Source organism: Camelus bactrianus, chromosome 6 (genome assembly GCF_048773025.1).
Source record: "Camelus bactrianus isolate YW-2024 breed Bactrian camel chromosome 6, ASM4877302v1, whole genome shotgun sequence".
NCBI lineage: Eukaryota > Metazoa > Chordata > Mammalia > Artiodactyla > Camelidae > Camelus > Camelus bactrianus.
Window position 1 is genome coordinate 8,351,572 of NC_133544.1, and position 25,586 is coordinate 8,377,157.

Below are 25,586 nucleotides of genomic sequence, written 5' to 3' on the forward strand. Positions count from 1 at the left end.
CGTCCCACTGGCCCTTGAACCAGGGCCTACAGCCACTAACCCAGCTCAGAACCATCTGGCACCGGCCGACTGTCTTCCCTCTTCCAGAGACCTGCCGTTTCCCTGAGCAGCATGTGCCAAGATGGCACATGGCAAAAATTGGCTCCCTGCTTTGCATCAACAGGAGCAAGGGTGTCTGTGTACCAGGCACTGTGCTCAACCCACCACAAGCATCCCGTCTGCAAGGCGGGGCCTCCAGCAGTTAAGGAAGGATGAGACAGGCCCAGCGATCTTCCCTGACAGCGCATCTGAGCCCTGGAGACACTGCCAGTGGGGAGCTTTCAAACGGACTGGTATCCAGGCCCCACCTCAGACCAGATGCATCATAATGCAAAGGTGGGGGGCAGGTATCAGCATTTTCCAAAAGATCCCCAGGGAGATTACCCTCCAAGGTGGCCACGGCTGGGGGCCTGCACTTGAACACGCCGCCTCGAGGGGCAGGTCTCAGCTCTGCACACCTTCTATGCGCTTGGAGCCTTGTTGGCTGCTGGGGGAGCCGGGGGACTTTCAGAAGCAGCCTCTGCCCCCCAGGAGCGTTCGGGCAGCTTTGAGCATCACAGCCACGCACAGAGCGTGAGGACAGACCCAAGCCCTCAGAGCTGTAAGCAGCTGGCAAGGCTGGTCCCTGCCCGCCGGGGCCTGGGCCACTTTGGATTCTTCTTTGCAGCGAACTTTTCCTTAAAGGGCCAGGAAGTCAGTATTTTCAGGTTTCCCAGCCCCACGGCCACCCAAGTTGCCCCAGGCTCCCGTCTCCTAAGACCCTGAATGTCCATCTTCTGAAACTAAACATCCCAGGCTGCCCTCTGCCCCAGCAATTAGGACAGACTGCTGCTGCCCAAACTCGCATGCTGTCCCAGCCCCTGCCACTGCCTCCGGCTCCTTCTGAGTGTCCTCTAGGCCCTTGGTAGGAGACCCCAGATAGAGCCCTCTACAGGGCCCCTGCCTATTCTCTTCTCTCTGGTCCCCTCTAGGGACAGAATTTTCCCACCCCATGGGCCACCGGTGCTGCAGACTTGACAGACCTAGAGTATAACTCATCTTCCTGCTTCCACTTGCAAATGCAGTAAGTTTTTCCAGGGGGTCTCCTTCCTGGTCCAAAGCCACCATCCTTTCCTATGATATGTTCCTGCCGGAACCACCCATGCCTGCGGCCAGACAACGAGGGGCCATATTTGACTACGCTCTGTTGTTCAGTCAAATCCTGCAACTACCTCCTTAAACATCCCCTGGATTATAACCAGAGCTGACATTTCTCGAGTGCGTGGTTTTAATGAACATACACTATCTTATCAAATCCCACAGCAGCCCCGCAGTGACCACCAAGTGAAGACACTCACCCAGGGGTATCTTGGGGCCCCCAAGTGCCTGCCACGTGGTGACTGAATCTGTAAACACGTGGCAGCTCCCACGCATCCAAAACTCTGTTGGAGAGAAAACAGAGATGGTCAGACATACATGTCCTAGAGATGTGCGTGCTCTGGCTGGGGAACCAGACTAGCTCGAATGTCTAAGTTCTGTGCCACCCTTCCAAACACAGATGCCCCTTGGCTGCCCTGAAGTCAGAATGATACCCAGATGCGGCAATATGCCACGTGCTGCTGGGAGCCCTGATGAAGGATGCCATAGCCAGTGGGGGGCTGCCCTGCTCCCCAGAACACAAAATGTGCCCACGCCGCCACCCACCTCCAGGCTTTGGCAGCATCCCAAGCAGATGCCAAAGCAAGACAACCCGTCCCCATGAGCTCTAAGCCAGCAGCAGCTGCCTTCATGCCCTGTCCTGGCAGTGGGGCCAGAGGACCCAGGGGCCTCCTGGGGGCACGTGCAGAGTCAGCCTGAGAAGGGGACAGGTGAGATCCCCATGGGCTGAAGAGAAGTGACCACTCAAAGAATCTCCTGGTTGAGGACACGGTCCACTAGAGACCCCACCACCCAGGCTGTCTCTCAGTGTAATGGGTTGAATTGCATCCTCCAAAAGATATGTTCAAGTCCAAGCCACTGGTGCCCTTGACCTTATGTGAGTCTGCAGATGTAATCAAGTTATGATAAGGTCATACTGGATTAGGGTGGATCCTAAATCCAATACCTGGTGTCTTTATAATAGGAAAGAGGGGACATTTGGATGTAGAGACACATGACACGCAGGGAGGCCGGCATGCAAAGATGGAGGCAGAGATGGGAGGGCTGCAGCTGTACAGCAAGGACTGTCAGCAACCAAGAGAAGCCTGGAGGAGGCAAGGCATAGGCTTTCCCCTGGAACCTTCAAAGGAACCTGCTGACACCTTGATTTCGGACTTCTGGCCTCCAGAATGCATTTCCATTGTTTAAGCCACCCAGCTTGCTACTGCAGCCCAGGAAACGAAGCACTCAGCAAGGACAAAGGAGAGTCAAGATCAGAAGACCCCTCCCACCTGCAGGTGTTGTGCATAATAACCGGACTATGAACTTGGTGTGACTCGTGAGTACAGAGACCCTGGTCCACATTCCTGCTCCCACCATGTGACCCTGGGCTTGCCCCCAAGGCAGTCTGAGCCTTTTTTGTTATTTTGGGCCATTAAGGCCCGCCCACCCACCCACAGAGCTGCTAAATTCGACTGTGCCAGAGATGGGCTTTATAAACAAAATCGTTGTGTGAATTACGAGACTCTCGTGGAAGAAGGCGAAGTTGCTCTAACAGCCAGTGGTCTTCCTCAAGAAGGGAATTAACATTCAAAGCTGAGGTCACTCTCAGGGCTGCTCCAGGGGAAGTGGAACCTTGGTATAGCTTCCAAACCAGAATGCATTTTCAGAAATCAGATCATTTGAATCTATCTGCATACACCAAACACTTGTTCTGTTTAAACGTGTTTTCCAGCACAGATTCCTAATCTGCAAATGTTGGTCCAACCTCCATGTTGCCAATAAGGCTGTCTTTCTCAATCACAGACTGGCTGGTGCTGCTTCTCTGCACCCCACGCTTGGTCGGCTCCGACTGTGGCATCCAGCCTGGGCTCTCCACACTCTCCCAGAGCTCCATCCTCACATGCTTCTGTGTCCATCCCGCATCATTTCCATTGCACAAGGTGGAGACAGTAACAATGCCTGTAGGAGACTCGGGATGAAACAGTGCATGTCAGGCTCTGAGCCCAGTGCCGGCACAGGTCAGTGTTCTGTTATTATCATTAAGTGATCTGTGTGGGCTCCTTAATGCCCACAGGTCCCTGATGTGGATCCACAGACCAGATAAGGTCTATGACCAAAGTCTTAGTTCTCTCCGGCAAAATGTAAAAACCAAGAATAATGCGTGTGGATTGGTTAATTAATGAGACTTAATTAATCAAATTAATTACTTTTTGAAAATTCCAATATTAGGGGCTTCCTATTTTTCTTATTATTTATCACACGATGGTGGTAACAGAAGGCAGAATTTGGCAGTCTCTGATGGACCTGGAGATCGTCATTCTGAGTGAAGTAAGCCAGAAAGAGAAAGAAAAGTACCATATGCTATCACTCATATGTGGAATCTAAAAAAAAAAAAAAAAAAACAGACACAAATGAACTTATTTACAAAACAGAAACAGACTCACAGACATAGAAAACAAATTTATGGTTACCGGGGGAAAGGGAGTAGGAAGGGATAAACTGGGAGTTTGAGATTTACGGATACCAACTACTATATATAAAATAGATGAACAACAAGTTTCTACTGTGTAGCACAGGGAACTATATTTAATGTCTTGTAGTGACCTATAATGAAAAAGAATATGAAAAGGAATATATATGTGTATATGTGTGACTGAAGCATTATGCTATACACCAGAAATTGACACAACATTGTAAGCTGGCTATACATCAATTTAAAAAATTCAAAAAAAAATTGGCAATCTCATGCCAACTTCCTGATTAAACAAATTTCCCTACCTGCGTACATCAAAAGGCTGGCAACTGGAACCCTAAACCATGAACTGGTTTTGAGGTAGTGAAGGTGTCACTTCTTTCCTCTCACCCTTCCTCCCCTTCCAGGGGAACAGTCCCAATTAACAGCCCAAGAGAGGCAGCTCTCCTGACCACGTGACCCCACCCACCCAGCCACAGCTGCTTAGACCAGAAGCCCCCCGCCCCCAAGCCAGGCCACTCAGCTTTCCTCCTGGGAATCTAGGTCCCCAAGGAGACGGAGTGAGTTGCGAGGTTATGCAGATGTAGGGTGGAGGATGACTTTTGGGGTGACCATTATTGAGCCGTGTGCTCAGAGGAGTGGGAAGAGAGAGCCAAAGCTGAGAGATGGGGGAAGAGGGCAGTGCCAGATGGTGAAACCTGGGGCTCTACACAGAGAGGGAAGGAGATGTCCTGACAGTGACGATGATTTTTCTGTGACCATTTCTCCTCTTTGAAGCCAGACCGCATGTCTTGCTTTGGTTTCCATGACATGCGGATTCCTTATCCACAGTCTCCTAGTGCTTACTAATGGGCTGATTTTTCTTTCTGCCCCTCTGGGTTCCATGAGAATGGAGACTGGGTGGGTCTTGTTGGCACAGAGCTGCTGCTCAATAAAAAGTCTCTGGATGGATGAAAGGATGGTGATAAGCCTGCTGGGGGTGGGGGTGGGGGTCTGATTCTTGCCACCCCGTGTGCCAATCAAGATGCAGGACTTCCAGCAACAGCCCTGAGAGAAGTCATCTCTCTGTGCTGCCCGCCCTCTAAAGCTTTCAGGGAAACAAGAAGTGAGAAAGCCAGAAACCAGAACCAGAACCAGAAACCAGAACCAGACAGGGGTGACTGCTCAGGGGTTTCCACAAGGAGGGTCCATTCCCAGTGAAGGGCCAGGGGAAAGAGGTGGCCAGAGTCACTGGGAACATTCTATCCCCAGTTTGGAACCTAGCCCCAGGGGATACAGACAAGAACCTGGTGGCTCGGAGTCCAGGAGAGAAGCATGGCCTGCTGAGTGGGGAAGAGTCAAGAGTGAAGTAGTGCAGGTGAGGGGAGGATGGGGGGGAGGGGGCAGGGAGGGCGGGGGGGGGAGGGGGCCAGAGAGAAAGGAGGCAGGGTAGGGGAGGTGCAGGCAGGCCTGACATCTCCATCAGATGTGGTGGGCACAGGGCCTAGACCCATAAAAACGTTTCCATTTCTTTTAAAATCAGAAGAAATAAAAGAATGCAATTAGAAAAAATGCCTTAATAGATAATATTAAACTATCCATCTTGATATCAACTCAGTCATGAGATGTAACTTTTGATACTTTTTTACGCAGAAAGGCCCACAGAGGTAAAAGCCAAGAGTCCGAGACACGGAGCACCAGGCCCTGGTGTGGGGCAGGGAGGTGAGGGCACGGAAGGGGAGGAGTGGCTACAAAAGAGCAGACAGCGGACTCTTAGCAGCTTAGTTTGCTTCTTTGGGGAGGATGAGGAGGATGCCTGAAAGCTGGACAGGAGGGTACAGGGGTTTAGGGAGCTCCACTTTCCCACAGAGCAAGGTGGTCAGCGTTTTAAAATGTCAGCTGGGTGACAGGATGTGTTCAGGATCCCCCTGTCTGGGTCACACCCTACTCTGCCGGCTACCAAAGACCACCCCCTGTACAAGCCACCTAAGTGCTCCACAGTGGCTTAAAACGTGCCCCAAATTCCTCAACGCTCTTCCCATCAACATGGGCTCCAATGCAGACAGCCTCAGTGATCTGATTCTAAGGAACATAAAATGTCAGAAGTGATGCTGGGTGATCTCTGAGGCTTGGCCATAAAAGGAGATACAGGCAGCCCTCCCACCCCTCCCCTCCTTCTTGGGACATGCACACTGGAGCCCAGAGCCACAATGGAGGAAATCTGGCTGGCCTGGCCCACCATACAGGAGACCACGTGAAGAGGGCATGAGATCCCCAGCGGTGCCAGATCCCCCTCCCCTAGGCTGTGTGCATCTTCCTGGCCGAGGTGCCAGACATGAGAGAGGAAGCTTTCTGGATGATTCTAGCCCCAGCAACAGCCCAACTGTGATCTCACATGAGGCCTTCAGCAAGAACCACCTCACTGAACCCAGGCAGCCCCTGAGCTTGTGAGCACGGTAAGGGATGAGCAGTGTTTGAAGTCACTATTTGGAAGTGTTTTATATGCAGCAATAAATACTCTCTAAGCCTTAGTTTCTTCATCTGTAAAATGGGAATAATATAAACATAGCTGCCTGATTGAGCTGTTGCTCAGATTAAATGAAATAGCTCATGAAAAGTACTTAATTAGCACAGTCTCCACCCAGAGTAAGCACCTAGTACGTAAAAGCAATGATTATTGTTAATTGTTATTATTATGGCCATTGGACAGAAGAGAAAACAGGGCTCAAAAAGACTAAAGCAAATTGTCCGATAATCTCACGGCAAGTTAGATGCATCATGGTTTGACCCAGAGAACAGTTTCAACTAAAATGTGCATGCTCCCTAGAAGGTGCTGTGATGGTAATCACGATCTCACTGAAGACCTGCCGTTCCCTTCTGGGAGATGCTAGGTCCTTGATGAGAAAAGCAGAGGGACCGAGGTCAGACCCTCAAACCATCTTCATAATGTCCACTCTGCCTAACTGCATGGCATCCGTGCATGTTCCAAAACATTTAGTCTCCGACCCTGTGAGAATAATATTTTTTAGCTCTACCCTCCTCTTTCTCTAAAAATCAGTGTAAGTAACTGGACCACTATGCTGCACACCAGAAACTAACACAACATTGTAAATCGACTATAACTTCAATAAAAGAAGATAAGTGTAAATGGGGTGGTGAAACCTATGAAATTTGCCAGCACATAGATTACTTCTGTCCCAAACTGTAATAACGTACAGGCCTCCCAAGATTATTTATCTAATACATATATTTACTGAGTTTGGGGGTAATAACCTGGGAAAGTTTGCAAACAATTCCTTGGGGCTGTGACGGACGCATTTTACGAACGGGAACTGTACTTATATATCTGCCTAATAAAGCCTTGAAGGTTTTACTGTTTTGAAGTCAGCCAGCAGGATTGCCATCAATCAGCGTCTCATGCATTTGGGAGAACCTCCTTGATAAGGCACAACAGAGCTGGGAGAGCCAGGCTGCTTCCGAAGCTCAGCTGGGTTCCCGGCAAACAAGACCCTTTGCACAGGGCAACCCGTTACTCAGCCACTAAGAGACCTGGAGCCACTCCTAGCGCTAAGCAAGCTCTGTCCCTGGTGCTGAAGGTGCAGGAATGGACAGTTAAGACAGAGACACCGATGGGGATGCTGAGGGCGGTTTGGGCTAAACTCTGGGACGTCCAAGGAGCTTCCAGAGCCTGGGTGACAGATTTCCCTGGATAACTGATGGCTCTTTTTATGATACCCAGGACTCCAAAAAGACCTCAGACTCAGTTCTTCCCATGCCCAGACCCTGAGAACCATTCTAATCTGCTCTGATGTGGCTCTCTCCTTGCATCAAACATTGGGACACAAACTTCAGAAACAGAAGGAATGACAAAAGGGCCCATGTCATGCCCAGCCCCCTCCAACCCTGGTTGCTCAAGACCCTAGCTCTGGGCCTGGCTTCCAAGAGGAAAGGCAAAGGAACAAGGAGAAAGCCACATACTCCATGCTTGGCTGGGGGCAAGGTGGTGTGAGTACAAACTGTCCATTTCCACATGGACTTCAGCCAACACTGGGCACTGGCCAAACTCAAAGATCATGACCGACTCCAGAGTGATTTGATGTCCTGCTTGGCTCCAATCCCACTGTGTGACCTTGGGCCAGTTGCTTCATCTCTCTGGGCCTCTATTTGTTGACCTACATAAATGGAGCCATTGAGAGGGTGGAGATGAGACCACATTCTGGTGCAGTGAGCTCTCTGGTGGGCGGCATCTCTTCCAACTGCTGGGGATGCTTTGCCCTTGGCATGATTTGGCAGTCAGCCTGTCCTGAACAAGGCTCTTTGCCAGGGCCAAACTCCCCAGAAACAGTTAAGCATCTGCCCACTGACCTATGGAACATGTTTTTTTGTTTGTTTTTCTTGTTTTTTTTTTTTTTTAATTTCCCTCTCCTTCCCTTAGCAATAAGAAGATGGAAGACAGAGGCAGTATAATCACTCATGACCCCTGGGACATTCTTCTGGTGTCCTGTCTGCCCTGCTGGCTCTGCAGAAGTCACCCATCTTGCTGAGCATGTTGATTTCAAAGCTAACCATCTAAATGGCACACACTTTGGTTCCTGACACTGACCACTCTCCTGCCCATGAAGCCCATGGCTGGGGGAAGCTCAGGCAAGCTGGCTGGTGAATGCATGCCCTAGATTCTCTCAGCTGTGGATGTAGGTCTGGGAGCATTGTTTTTAGGCCAGGAGCAGCCTGAATGCGTTTGCAGAGGCGCAGGGAGACCCATGGCTCGGTGAATCAGGCTGGGACACTGCCTGCTCCATTTCCTGTTGGCCAGAGTCCACGGTGGCAGGGCAGCAAATGCCAGAGCCAGTGGCTACATCGCTTTCCCTCTGAGTCCAGCAGGGTCGGTGGAGCTGGGGGTCTGGGCAAGCGGGGCCTGAAGGATACCTCAACAGGCACAGACCAGTGGAGACAGCACGATCAGAGAAACAGGGCCTGGAGGTCACCATCCGACCATGTCTTCTTTTCATACACTTATACATCTTTGTATACATTTATGAGTTTTACACATCTTCACTATGATAGAGATGGCACAGGGGGAGCATGAAACAGGACCACCAGTTCTCTTGTTAAAACCCACACCCTTGCTCAAACACTTCCCCTGACTCCCTTCACCTGTGAGACACGACACACTCCTTACCCCTGCACTCAAGACCCACTCCCTACGGAGATAGGATGGACGCAGCTGTGCTTCCGCAGCCCAGTGCTACAGCCCTACCCACCTGTTCACCTACCCCCAACTGTCCAGCCTCTGCACCTTAGCTCATGCTTTCCCTCCTGACTCGAATGCCCTTCCGCCTCATCTCGGCCTGATACTTTCCTACTCATCTCTCAAGGCTCCTGGCAAATGCCCCTACCCGCCTCCCTCCAGACCCATCATTCCCACCTCTGTCTCTTAAGGCACTTCAGCTGCTCTAATCAGCTACAGGTCGTTACATAACACATTTCTCAGACTGTCTCTGGGTCCTCGGGAGACAGGAAGTTTCTTGTTTACCCCCATCCCCACACCATCCTGCCTGATGGCCTCTCAGTGACGGCCCGGTCCATGTGTCCACTGCAGGAATCTGCGTGACAGATGCTAAGCATGAAAATGCTTCCTTCCGTATGATTCAAGAAGTGGGCAGGACCGTGAAAGGTCGGGGTGTGAACTTTTCATGGCCCTTCTCACGCGGATATACTGCTGGGCAGACTGGCTTCAAGGGAACTCAAACTGGTGCCATGTGTTGACCGCTAAGAGCCTATTTATATCTTCTATCTCTATACCAGGCTACGCACTCAGCTCTCCTTGGAGGCAAATCTCACGAAATGGCCCATCTCTCCCTCCTACTCACCACACAATCAATATTACTGAGTGCGGTTTGCTTCACCTGGGCTCCTAATAAACAGGCTAGAACTCCTCTTCCCTGGTGGGAGAAGACAGAGGCCAGGGACTATTGTCCAGGCCTCACTGTCCCATGTGCACAGAGGGAGATGAAACCAAACAGACCCCAGAGCTGTGGCGTCTCCCATGTCTGGCAGCCTGCAATGGTGCCCAGATATGGCTGGTGCTCTGAGAATGTTTGTGGAAGAGGAGGAGGATGGCACGGCCCCTGGGGTTAATGGTGGTAGAAGAAACATCCAGACAAGGGACAGGATCAGTCTCTTTCTAGAAAATTCTGGAAGAGCTCTCTAGGCCCATTTTGACAATCCCATCCAGTGATGAGTCACCCCCTAAGATGGTGCCCAGAATTCAAGGGCTGCCCTAAGACAGCTTGTACTTGGTGGAGACAGCTTGTACAGCCTGGAAGCCGAGACTGGCCCTAGAGACTAAAAGAGCATCCGTCTGTGCGTGGTTGCAGAGCAGTGGTGGGACAGAGAGCGGCAGCTCCTCAGGGCCGGCTGTTCCCCGCCCTTTCTCATCTGTCCCCAGGTCCCACGGGCTCTCGGAGAGTGACAGGGCTCTTGGGCAGCTGTGTGGGTTTTAGGAGCAGCACAGAAGCCAGTGTGGCTAGAAGGAGCAAAGCAAGAGGAGACGATGGGAGTGGAGGCCGGACCCAGGGCCAGGTGGTGTAGGGCCCTGCAGGCCTGCCCAGAGTCGCTGGTCACTGCTCTTGGGGACACACAGAGCACTGGCAAGCTCCATGAGCAGATAAGGCTGGGATCTTTTAGAAGGCTCCCTCTGGGGGCCTGCTGGAAAGCAAACTGTAGAGGGCAGTTGGGAAGCAGAAAGAGTGTGTAGGAGAGAAATGAGGATGGCTTGGGTGAGGTGGAGAGAGTGGCCAGCATGGAGGGCGCCATATCTGGAGCATTTTGACGAGGAAAGGGCATTAGTGATCAACAACTTGTAAGAATTAGTGGTTCTTGAATTTTTATTGCTCCTGCGATAAGAATTACTTGGAGGCTGTTAAAATGCAGGTGCTGAGGCCCCGCCCTCAGAGGTTCTGACTCAATGCGTGGGAGCAAGGCCCAGGAATCCGTATTTTAGTAAGCTCCCCGGAGGCTTTCCTGGAACTGGTCCCTGCATCCTGCTTGGAAAAACACTGCAATGGCCCAATCCTTGCACTTGACCACCAGGGAAGCCAATGGAGGGCCGGAGTCAGGTGGAGGCTCATCCTCAAGTGTCCAGGTGAGACAAGCGGGAAGGCAGGTCTGACAAGCAGGCCCCTTGACTCCCAGCCTGGGCTCTCCTTCCTGGCCTCCTTGCTCCACTGCAGATTTTGAATGGACCCTGAAGGGCAGGAGGACCATCCCAGGCCTGCGGGAACAGAAGCCATGTATGAACACACTGCAGCTGTCTTTGGGCCATCACTGCAGCCCCAGTGCCCAGCAGTGCTCAGAACACAGCTGGTATTCAATGGATTTTTATTCAGCTGTTGTCAATCCACACCTGTCAGACGGAAGAAGGATGGCAGTGGATTCCAGTGATCAGGCAGGACCAGAGAGGCACACCCAGTGGAGGAGATGGCATCATGCCCGAACAGATGGACAGAGCATCTCTCCAATGCCACAGGGATGTCCTGGAGCAGGCCTAGGACAGCCAGCCCTCGTGGAGAGCCAGCCTCTGTATCTATGGGAATTTCCAGACCAATGTTGATCTTGTTAGTAAAACTAAGTGAGGAAAGTCTCAACGTTCCCTTTTAGGGAATAAGTGTGCTCTACACTCCTGCTTTCCAGGTGGAGGGCTCAGGCCTCCCTTCCTACCTTTAGCGTTTAACACAGCAAAGCCAGGCTTACTTCTTTAGAAGTACTCAATACAGCCCTCTCAGCAAGTTAATGGGACCGTGTGCATTCATACATCATTTTAAGCACATGCATTATGCTCTCAAAGCACATTCCCTCTGTTTAAAAACAGAAGCCTTGTCAATATCAATCAACAAAAGAAGATGACTGTCATTATCATCCATTTTCTTAATGAAAAGGAATCAAGAATCTTTCGGGGGGGGGGTCCCATCGAGGCCAATGTGACTGAATGGTTTATCTGTGGCAGGACGAAATGAAATGGTGTGCTGGTCAGAGTCGAAGGCTATTATTAGCAGATAGAGGCGGAAAACCTGGGATGATGGAAAAACAGGTGGCTCTGGGCATCCCTGGTGCGCTCTGCTGCTTGGGGATGCTGACGAGGCACACAGAGCCGCTCAGCACTGTGTACTAAGGAGCAGCATGTACTAAGAAGCAAGGAGAATACACGGACCCTCCCGAACACCCCACCTGCCCTTGTGACTCTGGTTTCAATGATGCTGATTGCAGATACAAAGGCACGACCTCACAGTCCACCAGGAGGGCTTACAAAGTTGTGGGCTATGAACCCTGTGTAAAGTCTCCTTTACACCTGTCATAAGCCACATACGAAGGCAGCATGGACACATCTAAGATTCTTCAGTAAATTTATTTGGTGATTCTCGATGCTGGAAATGGAGGCTGAATCACTTCTACTTACCATGCCCCAAATAATGGTTCACAGGAATCACAATGCAGAGGCCCGGGACTTCACTGCCTTCCTGCCCTACCCTCGGTGCCTCTGTGTGGCTGCTTTTGCATTTTCTGCCATTTGAATAGCCATAAATACAAAAAATCTGACCCAGAGCTGCCATGATCTCAAGGTTTGGGTCTCACTGGGGACAGGCAACGTAATTTCTCATTCACCAAATCGAAAAGTTGTTCTGGCTGCTAAGGTGCCTTGGTATTTTACAGATGACAGATGAATCACAATTGAGTTTTTCAACTCATTCTGCCTGCTTTCTCTTGTTAATCACCTATCACGAGAAGCCTGAAGCTCTTGGCATGTGAGCCACTTAGTCATCCAGAAGAGGTTGGAGGGAGGGTCCTGCTTGTTAAGACATCACTCCTATGATGTGGGCAAGGCCAGCATCAGTGCTGGAAGGATTTAAACTGCTGGCAAAGAGAGCCACTCGAGGATCATTACTAGAACAGAAGGACGGGTGATTTCAATGACTCCCTTTTACTCCCTGTCAATTTTGTGTTGCAGCTGGGATTCTGGAATCTCCTGCCGTGGGGAAGGATGACACTCAGCCAGATCTGTAGAGCTACCAGCACAGAACAGCAGCAGCTCTACTAACATGGGTGGACTTCCGCAGACCCCACGAAATATTCGCTGTGACTACATCTCTAGTCAGTGGCTTGAAAAGTTCTCCAAAACTGACGTTTCCTCTTCTAAGTCCTGCACATTCGTAAGAGCTGTAAGTGAACCTTTAAGTTCTTGTATTTGTTTCTCTAATTTCCTTCTCTGGTTGGTAGTTTGGGGGAGGATTAACCCATGCGGCATCCTGGTGGAGGAGCCACATTCTTTTCGAAAGCTTCTGTTATATAACTTTAATTCTGTGTCCCTTTTCAAGAGATATAGGGTGGCCACATCTTCCAAAGTGTCCCCTGTGCCAGCTTGTGATCCCTTCCCACAGAACCCAGGTGACATGGGTCCTAAAGGAGCAATTTCAGCTCCCCAACCCCTGAAAAACTACTAACACTAACCCTTGAAGTGTGACACTTGGCTTATTTCTGAATATCTTGTGAATCGAATACATTTGACACAGAGGTCAAAGAACTCTAACGCCTCGGATTCAGATGTCTCTCAAGAGCCAAATCTCCCCCACATGTTACTGACGTCGGAAGTTCTCTCTCTGCGCCACGGTGTTATTTAGGAAAGAGGAAGGACATGATTTGGTTTCCAGACACACTGCAGCATCAGTGGGAACGAAGTGTGGCAGCAAGAGGGTGGTTTCAACCCTGGCAGAGTGTATCTGCAGTCGTACTCGGTTCTGCCTTTCAACACCTATGCGAGTCTGAGCAACATACTCGGCTCTCTGAGCCCGGGTTCTGCCTCTAGGAAAGGGATTCGTTAAGATCTACTTCGCAGAGTCGTGAGGACAAAATGTTTAGAGACTGGTGGTTCCTTTCTTCCATCACCTCCTCTCCACTCTCTTTATCTGGTAATGACTGTAGCTTCGCAAGAAACCTGACCTCTGACCGCAGACTATTTAGTGTTACAAGCGAAGCTGCAGAGAACCCGGCAAAAACGCCACTGCCAAATCTCCGAACTCCTCACCATTTTTCAGCTTCAGCTGCATTCAAGGCTCTAATTAAAGTACTTTCCATTTTCAAAACAACAACAAACAGTAATTACATCCTTCCCCTCCTACCTTCCAGGAATGGCCAGAGACTAAGGCAAAACCTCCACGTCCCCTGCACCTCGATCTATATAGCTAGAAGGTCACCTTCCTCTTACCCCACTGACCCAAATTACATAGTGACTCCTGCCACACGGACCCTAGAGAGGGTCACGGCTCACCCTGGCCCTCTCCACGTGTGCCGAGCCTCCACAGCACAATGGAGCCCTGATGGGGAAGCTGGCAGCATCGCCTTTAAGATGAAAGTTCTATCATTACACATTCAGGGTGGAGTCCCTGCTTAGGGTAAGCAATACAATTTTTTTCTATAATGATAGGTTCCTTACTGTTTATATGAATGTCTAATTGAAAATGTTATGTAACCTTAAAGTATGGAGCATTCTGGAGCTATTAGTAACCAGCTGCATCCCAACTTGGAGGACCCTTCCAGCTCCAAGTTGGAGGGACTCGCCTGGCACCAATACACACACATGCATGTGGACACGGAGACATACAAACATACATACTGGTGCCATAGACGTAAATTAAGACCCAGAGAATGGGGATAACTTGTCCAAGGTTCACAAAGCCAATTAACAATAGAGTCAAGAATGAATCCCAGGTCTCCTGGCCTCCAGAGGCTGCTCCTTTCCGCTCCACCCCTCTACAGGTACCTGTGTACGTCCTTAATGTTGCACGCGAACCAGGTTCTCATAATGTGGGGCTTGTCGGCTCAGATGAGAAGGGTTCCTGAGCTAGACTACTGAGTTAGAAACAGGGTGCCAACCAGGCAAACATCTCAGTGTTGCCATTCATTTAGGATACCTACCCCTCCTGCTCTCTCAAGAGAAACACGAGCCATTACATGTATAGTCTGAAAAAGGTCAGCTTTAGAGATCTTCCAGAAAAGAAATGGGTTTAGGACAAAGCAGAATCGAAAAGGGAGAATTGGTTCTTGACTGCACATTTTCATGCCTGAGGGTAAAAAAGAGCAAAAACCAAGAGAGAACTGATAACTCAAAAACTAAACATGAGAAAGACGAGTAACATTTTTCTGTGTAATCCAGCTTGGGCTATCAATAGTGTGATGCAGGACATACAAACTATTCTTTCATAATTACATGATCATTTTTAAAAGTAGCTTCATGAAGATCGTTGTTCTGCATTCATTTTTATTCAAAACCTCACCCATTAGTCATAAGCAGCTAAAACACACAATGCTGGGAGATTAATATGCCCACACGAGATGCATTACTTGCCATTCGCAGACCCCAGGAGCTTGTCAAAAATGAAAGCTTTGCTCTGGTTCTGTGAATACCAAACAGTCACCAAACCCACTGGGAGCTTAGTTTCTGGGAAAAAGGTGGGACGTGCCCATTTCATTTGAGATTCAGTATCGTTTTAAAAGGTTCATTAATCCACATCTTTAAAAGACCTATGACAACCCCATTAAAGGCCCATAGGTCAGGTTGATGAATTTAGCTGTAATCAACAGGCAAAGACTAAGTCAGCATCTAAACATCCTCGTGGCCCACCTTTCTTGTGACAGTCCCTCTGCATTCCAGTTGAGGCTGGCTCCTCAGATCACTAATGTGATCAGCAAACAATGGAGAGAGAGGAGTCTAAAAATCACTTTATTTACTTGCATTAACTGTTTAGGCTGAGAAGGTTTAACCTATGCCACTATGGCGGATTCTTTCTGGAAAGAACGGGAAGGCTTACAAGCTTGTCGCTTTCAAGCTGGCCGGACATCAAGTTGATGTATTATGTTCCATCAGTTCTTAGGGGTCAATGTCATCTCTCCAGATGAAATGGCTAACCTGTCCCATAACCCCAATCTGGTACCCTGGGGCATTTCATAGCCACCAAGCTTCAGCCCAATAAATAATCCTCTAAAGCACTGGTCAGGCTTCACCTCCTCGGGGTGGAACCTGAATTCTGCAGCTCCCTCAGTCACCATGTCCTCTTCTTGGAAATCAACAACCTATTCAGTGTGGAGCTGTCTTTCTAAATGCATATGTCTGACCAGCTCACACACTCCAGCTCTGGCCTGTAACCCACTCTTCTCCCACTCATACAATTGTCTGGTTAGAAGGAATCTGAGAGTTCATCCCATGTGACCCCGTCATTTTACCAACAGGGACACCGAGTGCCTTTCCCTGCACTGACATCTACACTGTGCACATCCTGTAGACAACCAAGGCCAACGCTTGGTGACTTAACCTATTAAACGAGCCACACAGACCAGGATCAAACAATTCTGTGGTGCTTCCCTCTTTAGGATCAACCTATATGCACTTAAGCAAACAGTTAAAAGCTGCAAAATCGGAGAGCTGGGGGGCAGGCTAAGGCCTCCCAGCTATGTTAACACCCTCTCTTCTTTTCTTCTGGATTGAGAAGTGTGAAGTTTTGCTGACAAAGAGGGTTAGCAAAAGTGAGCCAGGATAACATTTCTGACAGGGTCAGCTCCTACACCGTGGCCATCTGGGATCAGCCAGGCGCTTGTTAAGTAACCATGTCCATGGCTTATACAACCAGGGGCAGTAGCCTTGGTTAGTCCTCACCTCACAGAAAGGCTTAGGACTTGGTTCCAAGGCCGAGCATGTGTGCTGGGTGCACACAACAAGAAGATGCACACAGGAGGATCCAAACACTGCTATTTCCATCCTTTAAGAGGCCTGGGAGAAAGAGAATCCCAGAAGAGAGAGTACCAGGGGAACACAGTACCCCCCTACCTTAACAGAAGTGGCCTTGCACTTACAGTTCACGTAAGGGTGAGCAGCAGTGTGATGGAGGAACGGACAAAAAATACATGCTACCAGAAACTGATTTCATCGGAGCAGACACTCAACAGCGCAAGTGTTTTCACACAGACAGGCAATGACTCCAGATGGAAGCAGTCAGTAGAAGAAATGGGACAGGTGTGTCTGTTACAAGAGGATCCAGGGAGAGCACCCTGGTTTCCAGTCTGGGTCTTCATGGTTTGCGCTTCCTGGCCTTGTGACCTTGATTAAGTCATTCAACCTCTCTGGGCCTCAGTTTCCTCCTCTGAGCCACAGAAGAAGGGGAACCTACTTCCTCGGGTGGTTTGAAGACACACACTAGCCAGCAGAGCCTGGACACCCGCTCCGAGATCACTATATGAGAGTCGTCTCCCCCACGACAAATGATGAGTGTCAACCCAGGTTGCATGTATCATTATCTGGACCAAACAGGTCTCCTGCCTGCGTGTCAAGCCCGCATCTGCCTCCCTGATGGCTCAGGAAAGCCCCAGGTCTTGAAGGCGCCTGGGCAGTTTAGCCGCCAGGCAGGGTTTGGGGAATGGGGGAATCCAGGGGTTCAATCGAAAGCCCCGCAGACTCTGGGTGGGGGCCAGGCAGGGGACTCAGTGGTGGCCTCCGGGGCCGTGCGAAGGGGCTTTGTTCCCGAGGCGGAGGGCCTGGCTTACCGAGCAGCGCATCCGGAGGCGGGCGGGGGGCGCGCGGGGCACGCAGCAGAGCCACAGCCCGGCCCGGGCCCGGGGCGCCGGAGTCGGAGAAAGGCGAAGAGGAGGAAGAGGAGAAGAAAGAAGAGGCTGCCACCGGCTCCTGCCTCATTCTCTCGGGCAGCGCCGATCCGCGGGCCGCCGCCGGCTGGGGCTGGCCGCCGGGCGCCGGACCCCGTGCGCGCGGCTCATGTCCCCGTCCGCCGCTGGCGAGGTGTGCGCGCCTCCGGGTTGTCTCCGGGCGGCGCCCAGGGGCTCCTCATGCCCCGCGCCGGGCTCGGCAGGAGGATCTCCGGGAGGCAGCGCGGAGGGAAAGAGGAAGAGAGAGCGTGAGAGCGCGCAGAGCTGCGCCCCGCGGGTCCGGGGGCGGCGGGCGCCCAGCAGGACCGCGCCGCCCCACCCACCGCGCCCGCTGCGCCCGGCGCCGCGCGCCCGATGGAGCACCGAGCCCCAGAAACTTTAGCACATGGCCGGTCCGGCGGCCGCAGTGGCGGGAGCTGCTGGCTCTTAGCGCGCCCCCTCCCCACTCCCTCCCCGCCCCAGCCCCGGCCCCCGAGCGCGTCTTACCGGGGGCGACGGCGACCGCGACAGTGGGGCGCCCACCCTGCGGCGCGCAGAGCTGTGCGCGCCGGCTGGAAAGGAGTAAGGGGCTGGCGGCGTCGGGGTCCCTGCAAGGCACGGGCACCTCGGCGGCGGGCGGCTCGGGTTAAGGCATCCTGGGAGGGGGCGGCGTGCGAGCTGAGGTCCGCAGGCCGGGGTGGGGGAGGGTCTGTGCGCCCTCCACCCCCGCTCCCGGCACGGCTGCTGCTGATGCGCGCGGGCTTCCCCGGCCCCGGGTCTGCGGAGCCAGCCCCGTTACCTAGCGACTCGCTCCGGGGAGTCCACGCTGACGCGCGCGACTAGCGGGGCTGCGGCAGCCGAGCGGAGGGGAGGAGAGGGGGAGCTTCCGAGGTGGGGGAGGGCGGGTGGCTGTGGCCGGAGCTCCACCCTCCGCCTCCCCCTCTGCGCTGGGAAAGGGGCAGGGGGAAGACGTTGCTACAGCCTAGCCCTGGAGGATGAGGGGAGAGGGGGAGGAGAAGAGGCCGGCTCTGGCCTGGGGCAGGTGGGAGAGGCACGGAGATGCTCTTTCTCCCTCACTGGAGATGCAGCAGCAGGTGGCGGCCCGGCGGCCCGGCGCCCCCAGGCTGGCGGATATGGGCCCGGCCGGGGCTGGAGAGCGAGGAATGTGGCAGTGGGCGCGTGGGTGTGTGTGACACGCTCCCACCCACGTGGCGCACTTGGGGACCTGAGGACGCGGGTAGAGGAGGAGCCTCCTCCTTTCCCTGGTCTCCCTCCTGCCTTCATGGACATTTTGCTCCTACGCTGACTGCCTCTTCATCATGGAAGCCCAGGTCGCTCAGCTCCCGGCTCTGAGCTCCTCCTACCTTCCCGAAAACACAAGGATGGCCCGGAATGTTAGGGGCACCTTCATTGTAATCAAACCAACCCTGGCGGTGGCACTTCCCCACCCCACTTCTGTATCCAGTTGCCCATATAGGGGGCCCTATAATCTGACTTGGGGTCTCTTCCTATTTTGGGATTTGGGGCCTCCCAATTTCCTGCAATATGTAGAATGTGCCTTAAGTTACTTCACATCTTCGGTAAAATAGTATTTGTCTCCAAAGCTGGTAGCTAAGTCCTAACACCTAAGATACCCACACAGATGTGAACATATATCTGCTATAAAGCTGCAGCCTGTCTCCTGATCCTCTGGGACCTCCCCCAAGTACACCCCGAAGCCCAGGAAGGTGGGGCAAGAGTCTATGAAAGTCTTCATAGAGGGCAGGGACCACTGCTTTTCCAGATGACGGAAATGACTTGCCCAGGTCCACTGGGTGCCTCAGCCAAGTGAGCAGGGCCCAGAACCCAGGCCTCCTGGTGCTCAGGCTCCCACACCTCATCCCTGCCCCTTTCAACAGCCAGATGCAGACAGCCTCACTTGTCCACTCCTCAGAAGGCCTCTTACTCCTGCCGCCTGACCCACAGGACCAAACCCACACTCCTTCATCACCTGACTGTCCTCTCCTCCTCTCCTCCTCTCTGCAATATGAATGAGGGAAGAAAGAGGCAGAAGACAGGCCCTCCAGAGGAGAAGGAGGATCTCCCTGCCCAAGAAAGCACCCACATCCTAGCAGTAGGTCTCAACAGAGTAGATCCCATCCCTGAGGGCCTTTGGGAAATACCAGGGACTGAGTGGGTTTTGTTGGCCCGGTGACAGCATTCCTCCTGCTATGATAATGATGATGATTGAGATGCCAGTAACCCTCGTTGAAAAACCCTGCAAACCCATCCAAACAAACACCTGTGTCTTAAGAAACCAGGGCCCAAAGGCATCACTTTTCTGAGAAAAACACTGCATCCAAGCCCATGTGCCACAGCTGAGATCTAACATTTTTTAATGAAATTGGGAGCAACACTTCTGAATTTCCCAACCAGTTTTGATGGGTGGTGGCAGCCAGGCAGCTGGTCCACAGAAATTCCAGAAGGACTGCTGCCTGGTGCCATATTTGCAGCCAGCTCTTTCTTCAGCCCAGACGTCCCAGTATGCAGGTATAATTGGACATCTGATTCGGTCAGGGAACCCAGCGCTTACAATAATAAGTGAAACCTCAGAGCTTGTGTTCCATGCACAACCAAGATCTGGGCCTGACTGTTCCAGGAATCAGGGAAGCCTGTGGGGAAATATGATTTGACAGCACAAGCATCTCATCACAGAGTTCACAAGGATTTGAAAAATATTGGCTTGTGTCAAAGCCAAAGCCAGCATGCTCATCCTTTACAGGACGTGTACGGGGCCAGGGCAAGGAGGCAGCAGGTAGGACTTCCCCCACATCATGTGGTTATTCTTCTTGCTTTGCTCAGTAGAGGTGAGGATTGTATGAGCACTTGGGAATTACGGAAGCCGAGGAACCCCCAGGACCACAACTTTGCAGGATGTCCATCTGCATTGTTATGGAGGAACATCTTCCCAAATTTGTGAAGAGCATCCACGGAAGTCAGGCACAATGCTAGGCACTGGGGATGCAGAGACGAATTGGATAAGTTCCCATCCTCTGGGTCCCCCCTACGGAGCTTTACAGAGGGTTTAACTCATGCCCTCTAGGGACTCCAGGCACTAAGGGCTTTATCTAAAAGAGCTCACTTTAACCTCATTAACCCTTCTCCGAGGGAAGCTCAAAAAGGTTGTATAGGTTTTTCCTAAAGTCATGTAACTGGCAAATGATGGACTTGGGGGCTGCACCCTCACCCCAAAGGCCACGTTCCTAATTATTTCTCTGTTTTTCCTGCCAGGCTAAAGGAAAACTGAGACAATAATGATACAGAAAATGCCTGCCTGAGGTCTAGGATTACAAATGAGATGTGTGTATAAAGTTGCTAGGATTGCTCCTGGAAGAGTAAACAGTCCATAAAAGCTATGATTATCATCCTTAGACCCTCAGTTCTGTTTTGAGTTGATAAGCTCTGTCTTATAGGGATTACCAAGTACGACTCTTGGAGGCGTAGACAAAAGTGACCGAAGCGCAGACATGTCTGCAGGACTGGAGGTGGCATTTGAGCTGTGTCTCCAGGGGTGAGTAGGTGTGCGTCAGTGGAGAGGGCAGGAGCTGGAAAGGGCTGATCAGGAGGAACATGAAAGGGAAATTGACAGCACAGTGAATGAGCAGCTCATGTGGGCAGGAGTTGAGACCCAAGACAGAAAAGCAAGGGGATGGACAGGAGCTGGGGAGGCCACGGCTTCTGTGGGTGCTGGTCCCCTCCCTGAAGACACAGGCAAGGCCACCTGCTGAGCTGGGGGCTATGGGGTGATGACTGGGGAGGGACAGTGGGGCCGAAGCCAGAGGAGGGGACCCAGCCTCCAAGCAACCACCAGGCGAAGGTTTACTGGCCGTGCTTGACTGGGGCATCTCCCATCATTCAGAGGCGCGATGGGGTCATGTTCCCTGCCAATCTCAGTGCTTTGCAGGGCCACTGTAAGGGACAAAGTCCACCACAGTGTGTGTGAGAGAGGGTTTGGCTACGTGTATCAGGGACATTACATGCACAAGAGGTATGACTAGTTCACCCATTCTCACTATGTTTCTACAACTCATTCATTCATTAATAGATTTTTATTGAGCACTTACTATGTGCCCAGCATTCTGCTGGCTCTGGGCATTCAGCGGTGAACATGCTGTGGTCCCTGCCTTCACTTTACCCATAGTCTAGTAGGGAGAGAGAGACTGGTGTGGCAAGACCTGGCATCAGCACTGTGCAGCCTGCAAGCCATGTGATTGCACAAAACAGAGGTTCCTCCCTGGATTTCGGGGACTGTGGAAGATTCCTTTGGTGGGATGATCCCTCGGTCTCAGAGCTGATACCTGGCAGACCCCACACCTCAAACCTAGGGCTTCCTCCTGGGTGGGCTGGCCCTGATAATTCCTAATAATATTATATTACTTATAATTTATATATACTTTTATGTTATATTGCATTATGGCTCATCAAGTACATCCACCTCCCTGAGTCCACTTCACCTGACTGTGTCAGCAGCTCAGCTTCAAGGAAAGACAATGCCAGCCCAGAGAGAGGTGGCACCTACCTGGCAGAGCCCACAGGTCAGCAGGGAGCCTGGAGGGCGACTCACTGGGCTCATCCAGACAGTCTGCAGCCTGGGATGAGCCGTGTTTCTGCTAACAGAACAGCCAGGGTCAAGGGTAGGGCCTGGGTATGTGTGTTGGTGGGGGGAGGTGGCTTAAAGGACAGGTAAAATGAAACACTGTTGTTGCATAGAAAAGGAGGCTTTTGGTCTGAATCCTTCCTTTCCAACCTCCATGTTAAGGTGGTTATCAAAACAAAAGAATTCAGCCAACCACACTCAAAAGGAGGTGAGAAGACAGCTGAATACAGATGAGATCGTGAGAGAAACAAAAACAGATAACTTGGAAGGACGGTATGGTCGACTTCAGATCACTGAAGAATTTTCTTATAGGAAAGGGTAGCATCAGTTCTTATGTGGCCCCAAAAGCTTGAAATAGGCCACCAAGGAGACAATTGCTTTTTTTTTTCTCAGGACAAGGAAGAATAACACTTAGGACAATGATTACTGAACTAAGGCTCCCAGGCCATACCTGGGCCTCTGACCACTTTTATAAATGATGTTTTGTTGGAACGTAGCCTGCCCGTTTTTTTATATATTGTCTCCGGTGCTTTCATGCTGCAGGAGCAGAGTTGATTATTTGCTACAGGGATTGTATGGCCCATTAAAACTAAAGAATTTAGTATCTGGCCTTTTGCAGAAGAGTTTGCCAACCCCTGAATGAGAGCAATCCGGTTGCCAAGTGGGGTGCCTTGTGAGGGAGTGAGCTCCCCATCACTTAAGGTTTTCAGCAAAAGCTGAAGTCCTGATAAGCAGCGATGTTGCAAAGAGCCCAAGTGGTCTTTTTGGTCCCTCTGAGATCATAAGAATTCAGCAGTTAATGACAAGTATTCAAATTTCTTTAGTGCCTGCCAGTCACAACAGTCAGAGCTATCAAAAAATTATCCATCTTCAGAGCAGCCTCAGTAGGACCTCAGGTCTACAGTGTTTCATCTCCAGACCTACAGTCCATCAAAAAGAGCAATGGCCTTCCCTGCCTGTTTAATATAAGATAAATGGTGCACAGATTTAGGTAATCTCAAGGGTGAGCATCTGCTGGAAATCTTTTTATACCCAAGCCTCTCTCACAAGGAAGATGTACTCACACATAAACTCATTGATGAATGATGGTGTGGATCATTTTTTGGCCACCAACGTACCCACGAGGCTCACGCGTTACTGTGTTTGAAAGGGATTAGCTACGGAATACGCAATTTAGCTTTATAAGGTTTCTGTCGGGGTCCCTGGGGATGTCATTCAGCAAACTTGGTGCCAGACCTTGAACTGGGCAGAGCACCTGCCCTTGAAGAGCTGCTGGCCTGGGCTGCAGCTAGCTTGGTCAGAGTGTGATGAGGGTCTGATAGATCCCAAAGGCAAGGAGAGACTTTCTCAGCCAGGTGCATTTATTCAGCAAAGCAACATTGCTGCACCGTGCTATTAGCAGAAATCTGTTTTCTTTCCAAGTGGAATTACAAAGAAAAGCAAAATGTTTTCTTCAAAGGGAGGAAAAAAAGTCTGTGGCCATTTTACTATCTTGTCCTCAGCCAGACCGGATACAAACAGGGTCAATTTCCCCACCCGAGTGTCTTGCAAACACCATGATGGACACAAAAGAACATTTTCTCATGAAGCGATAACAGCCTGTGTGAAGAAGCAAAGATTTTTTCCAACCAGAAAAGGAGAACATCCCCTTCTGATGCACATGAGCAAAGGCTAACTTGATTAAATACTGTTCCTTGTGCCCACATGAAGGACTGCTTCTCTGATCCTCACTGGCCTGGTCCAGTTTCCACCAGGGTGAATTCCAGGTACTGATTTTCCTAACGCCTTCATTGCTTTGAGTTTTCATTCCATTCCCCAATCAAAGAAAATCAACAGCAGCAACAAACTCATTCCACATTTTCACATCTCATATCTTTCTTGCTGCTGGTTTTGTTTTTAGGTGACAGTTAGATAGATAATCAAGGTATCTGGGTGTAGGTTGCTTTGGCAAGATTCCCCATCTGAGAGACAGAAGTCCCTAAGAGCTTTCTCCTGAGAAGCATTCAAAGCATCCAATCTCAGACACCTAATCATGCTCAAAACCTATTCTAGCCAAAGCTATGCTAGCTCTCCAGTGAGGAGGAATCTTACTGTTGCTCTGTGTTTACACTTACACAGAATTTTAAGAGACCACAGAAAATGCTGGGGACTTCCACCTGGTGATAAACAAGAGAAGCATCAATGGAAAGTCTTTCAATATTCCATGCCTTCACGGAGATCCCTAAGCCACTTAGTCCTTTGCCCTGTCTTCTCATTTGCTGTCCGTGACATGGATTGGCTAATCTCAGGGCTGAGGTCTTATGTCCAAACTCACCTCTGTTTCAGGCCCCAGAGCCCATGAACCTCAACTTTGTCCATTTTCACCATCTCCCTTAGTGATATCTTGAACAGCATTGAATTCTTAATTGAAGGTTGATTCTTTGCGTGTGTGTGTACATGTGTGTGTGTGTTTGCGACAAGTTACAATGCAGGGAGCAAGGCAGCAATAGCCTGGTCCCCAGTTAATTACAAATAAAATGATTCCTAGAGATTTTATTGATAGTTACCTGGTGTTGGCATTCTCGGTTTCAGCTCCCAAGGTAAAATTGGGAAGTACTGTTAAATTAATCTCTTTGTGTACATTCAAGCACACAGTGCCTTATTCCAAGGATTGATATTAATGTAGTAATTTAGTTCTGCTGGGGAGATCTCATAAAATAGACATTTCCATAAAATTACTAAAAATGTGAAGATTGTTTTAAGTCATTCATTCTTCCTTGGTCTCAACTATCCATAATGTTAATTGCACTAAAAGCTGACAAATATTTTCCGATGACAGGGAAGGCATGATCGTTAAGAGATAAAATTCCACAGAGCTGATCTATGATCAGAGACCTTGAACCTGCCCCCTTCCACCACACACACCTGGTTAACCATGTCATCTGCTAAGGTTAAACAAACCATCACACTGTCACCTCGGTTGTGTGTAAGGAAGGAGTCACTTGCCTACAAAGAAGGCAGAGGCTTCCCCACCTTGTCTTTCCAATCAAGATCCTTGCTAAGACTTTTATTTGTTCCAACAAATCAGCCAGAAGCTGACTTGGCCTGTTTGAGACTCTGCACAAAAGCAAGTCCTGTTCAAGGGAGCTGGTTTCTTTGCAATAGGGTCCTCTAAGTGAATAAAAAGGGAGAGGCTTTAAATTGTTTATGAAAAAGTATCTCATACAACTCATGAATGCTGAATTGTTAGGATTACATGAATAACCCACCTAGGGAAATGTCCAAAGATGTTTCATTGAGTTAGGAAAATTTTCAAAGGGAGTAATCAAGATACACAAATCTCTGCTGAAGTTTCTTCATCATGGTTACCATCATCATCATCATAATCAGCACCATCTTCATCTTCATCATCATCATCTTCATCACCATCATCATCACCACCATCATCACCACCGTCACCATCATCATCATTGCCAGCCTCTATATGATAAATAATAACCTCTATTCTGTGCCAGATACTTTCACATACATTATTACAACCTCAAATTCACAGAAATGCTGCAAGTAAATCTCATTATCCTCATTTAACAGATGAAAAAACAATGGTCCCAAGATTTCTAATCTTTAAAAATGTAAACTTAGCTGATGAATATTTCAAATTGTTAGAAGTCATCAATT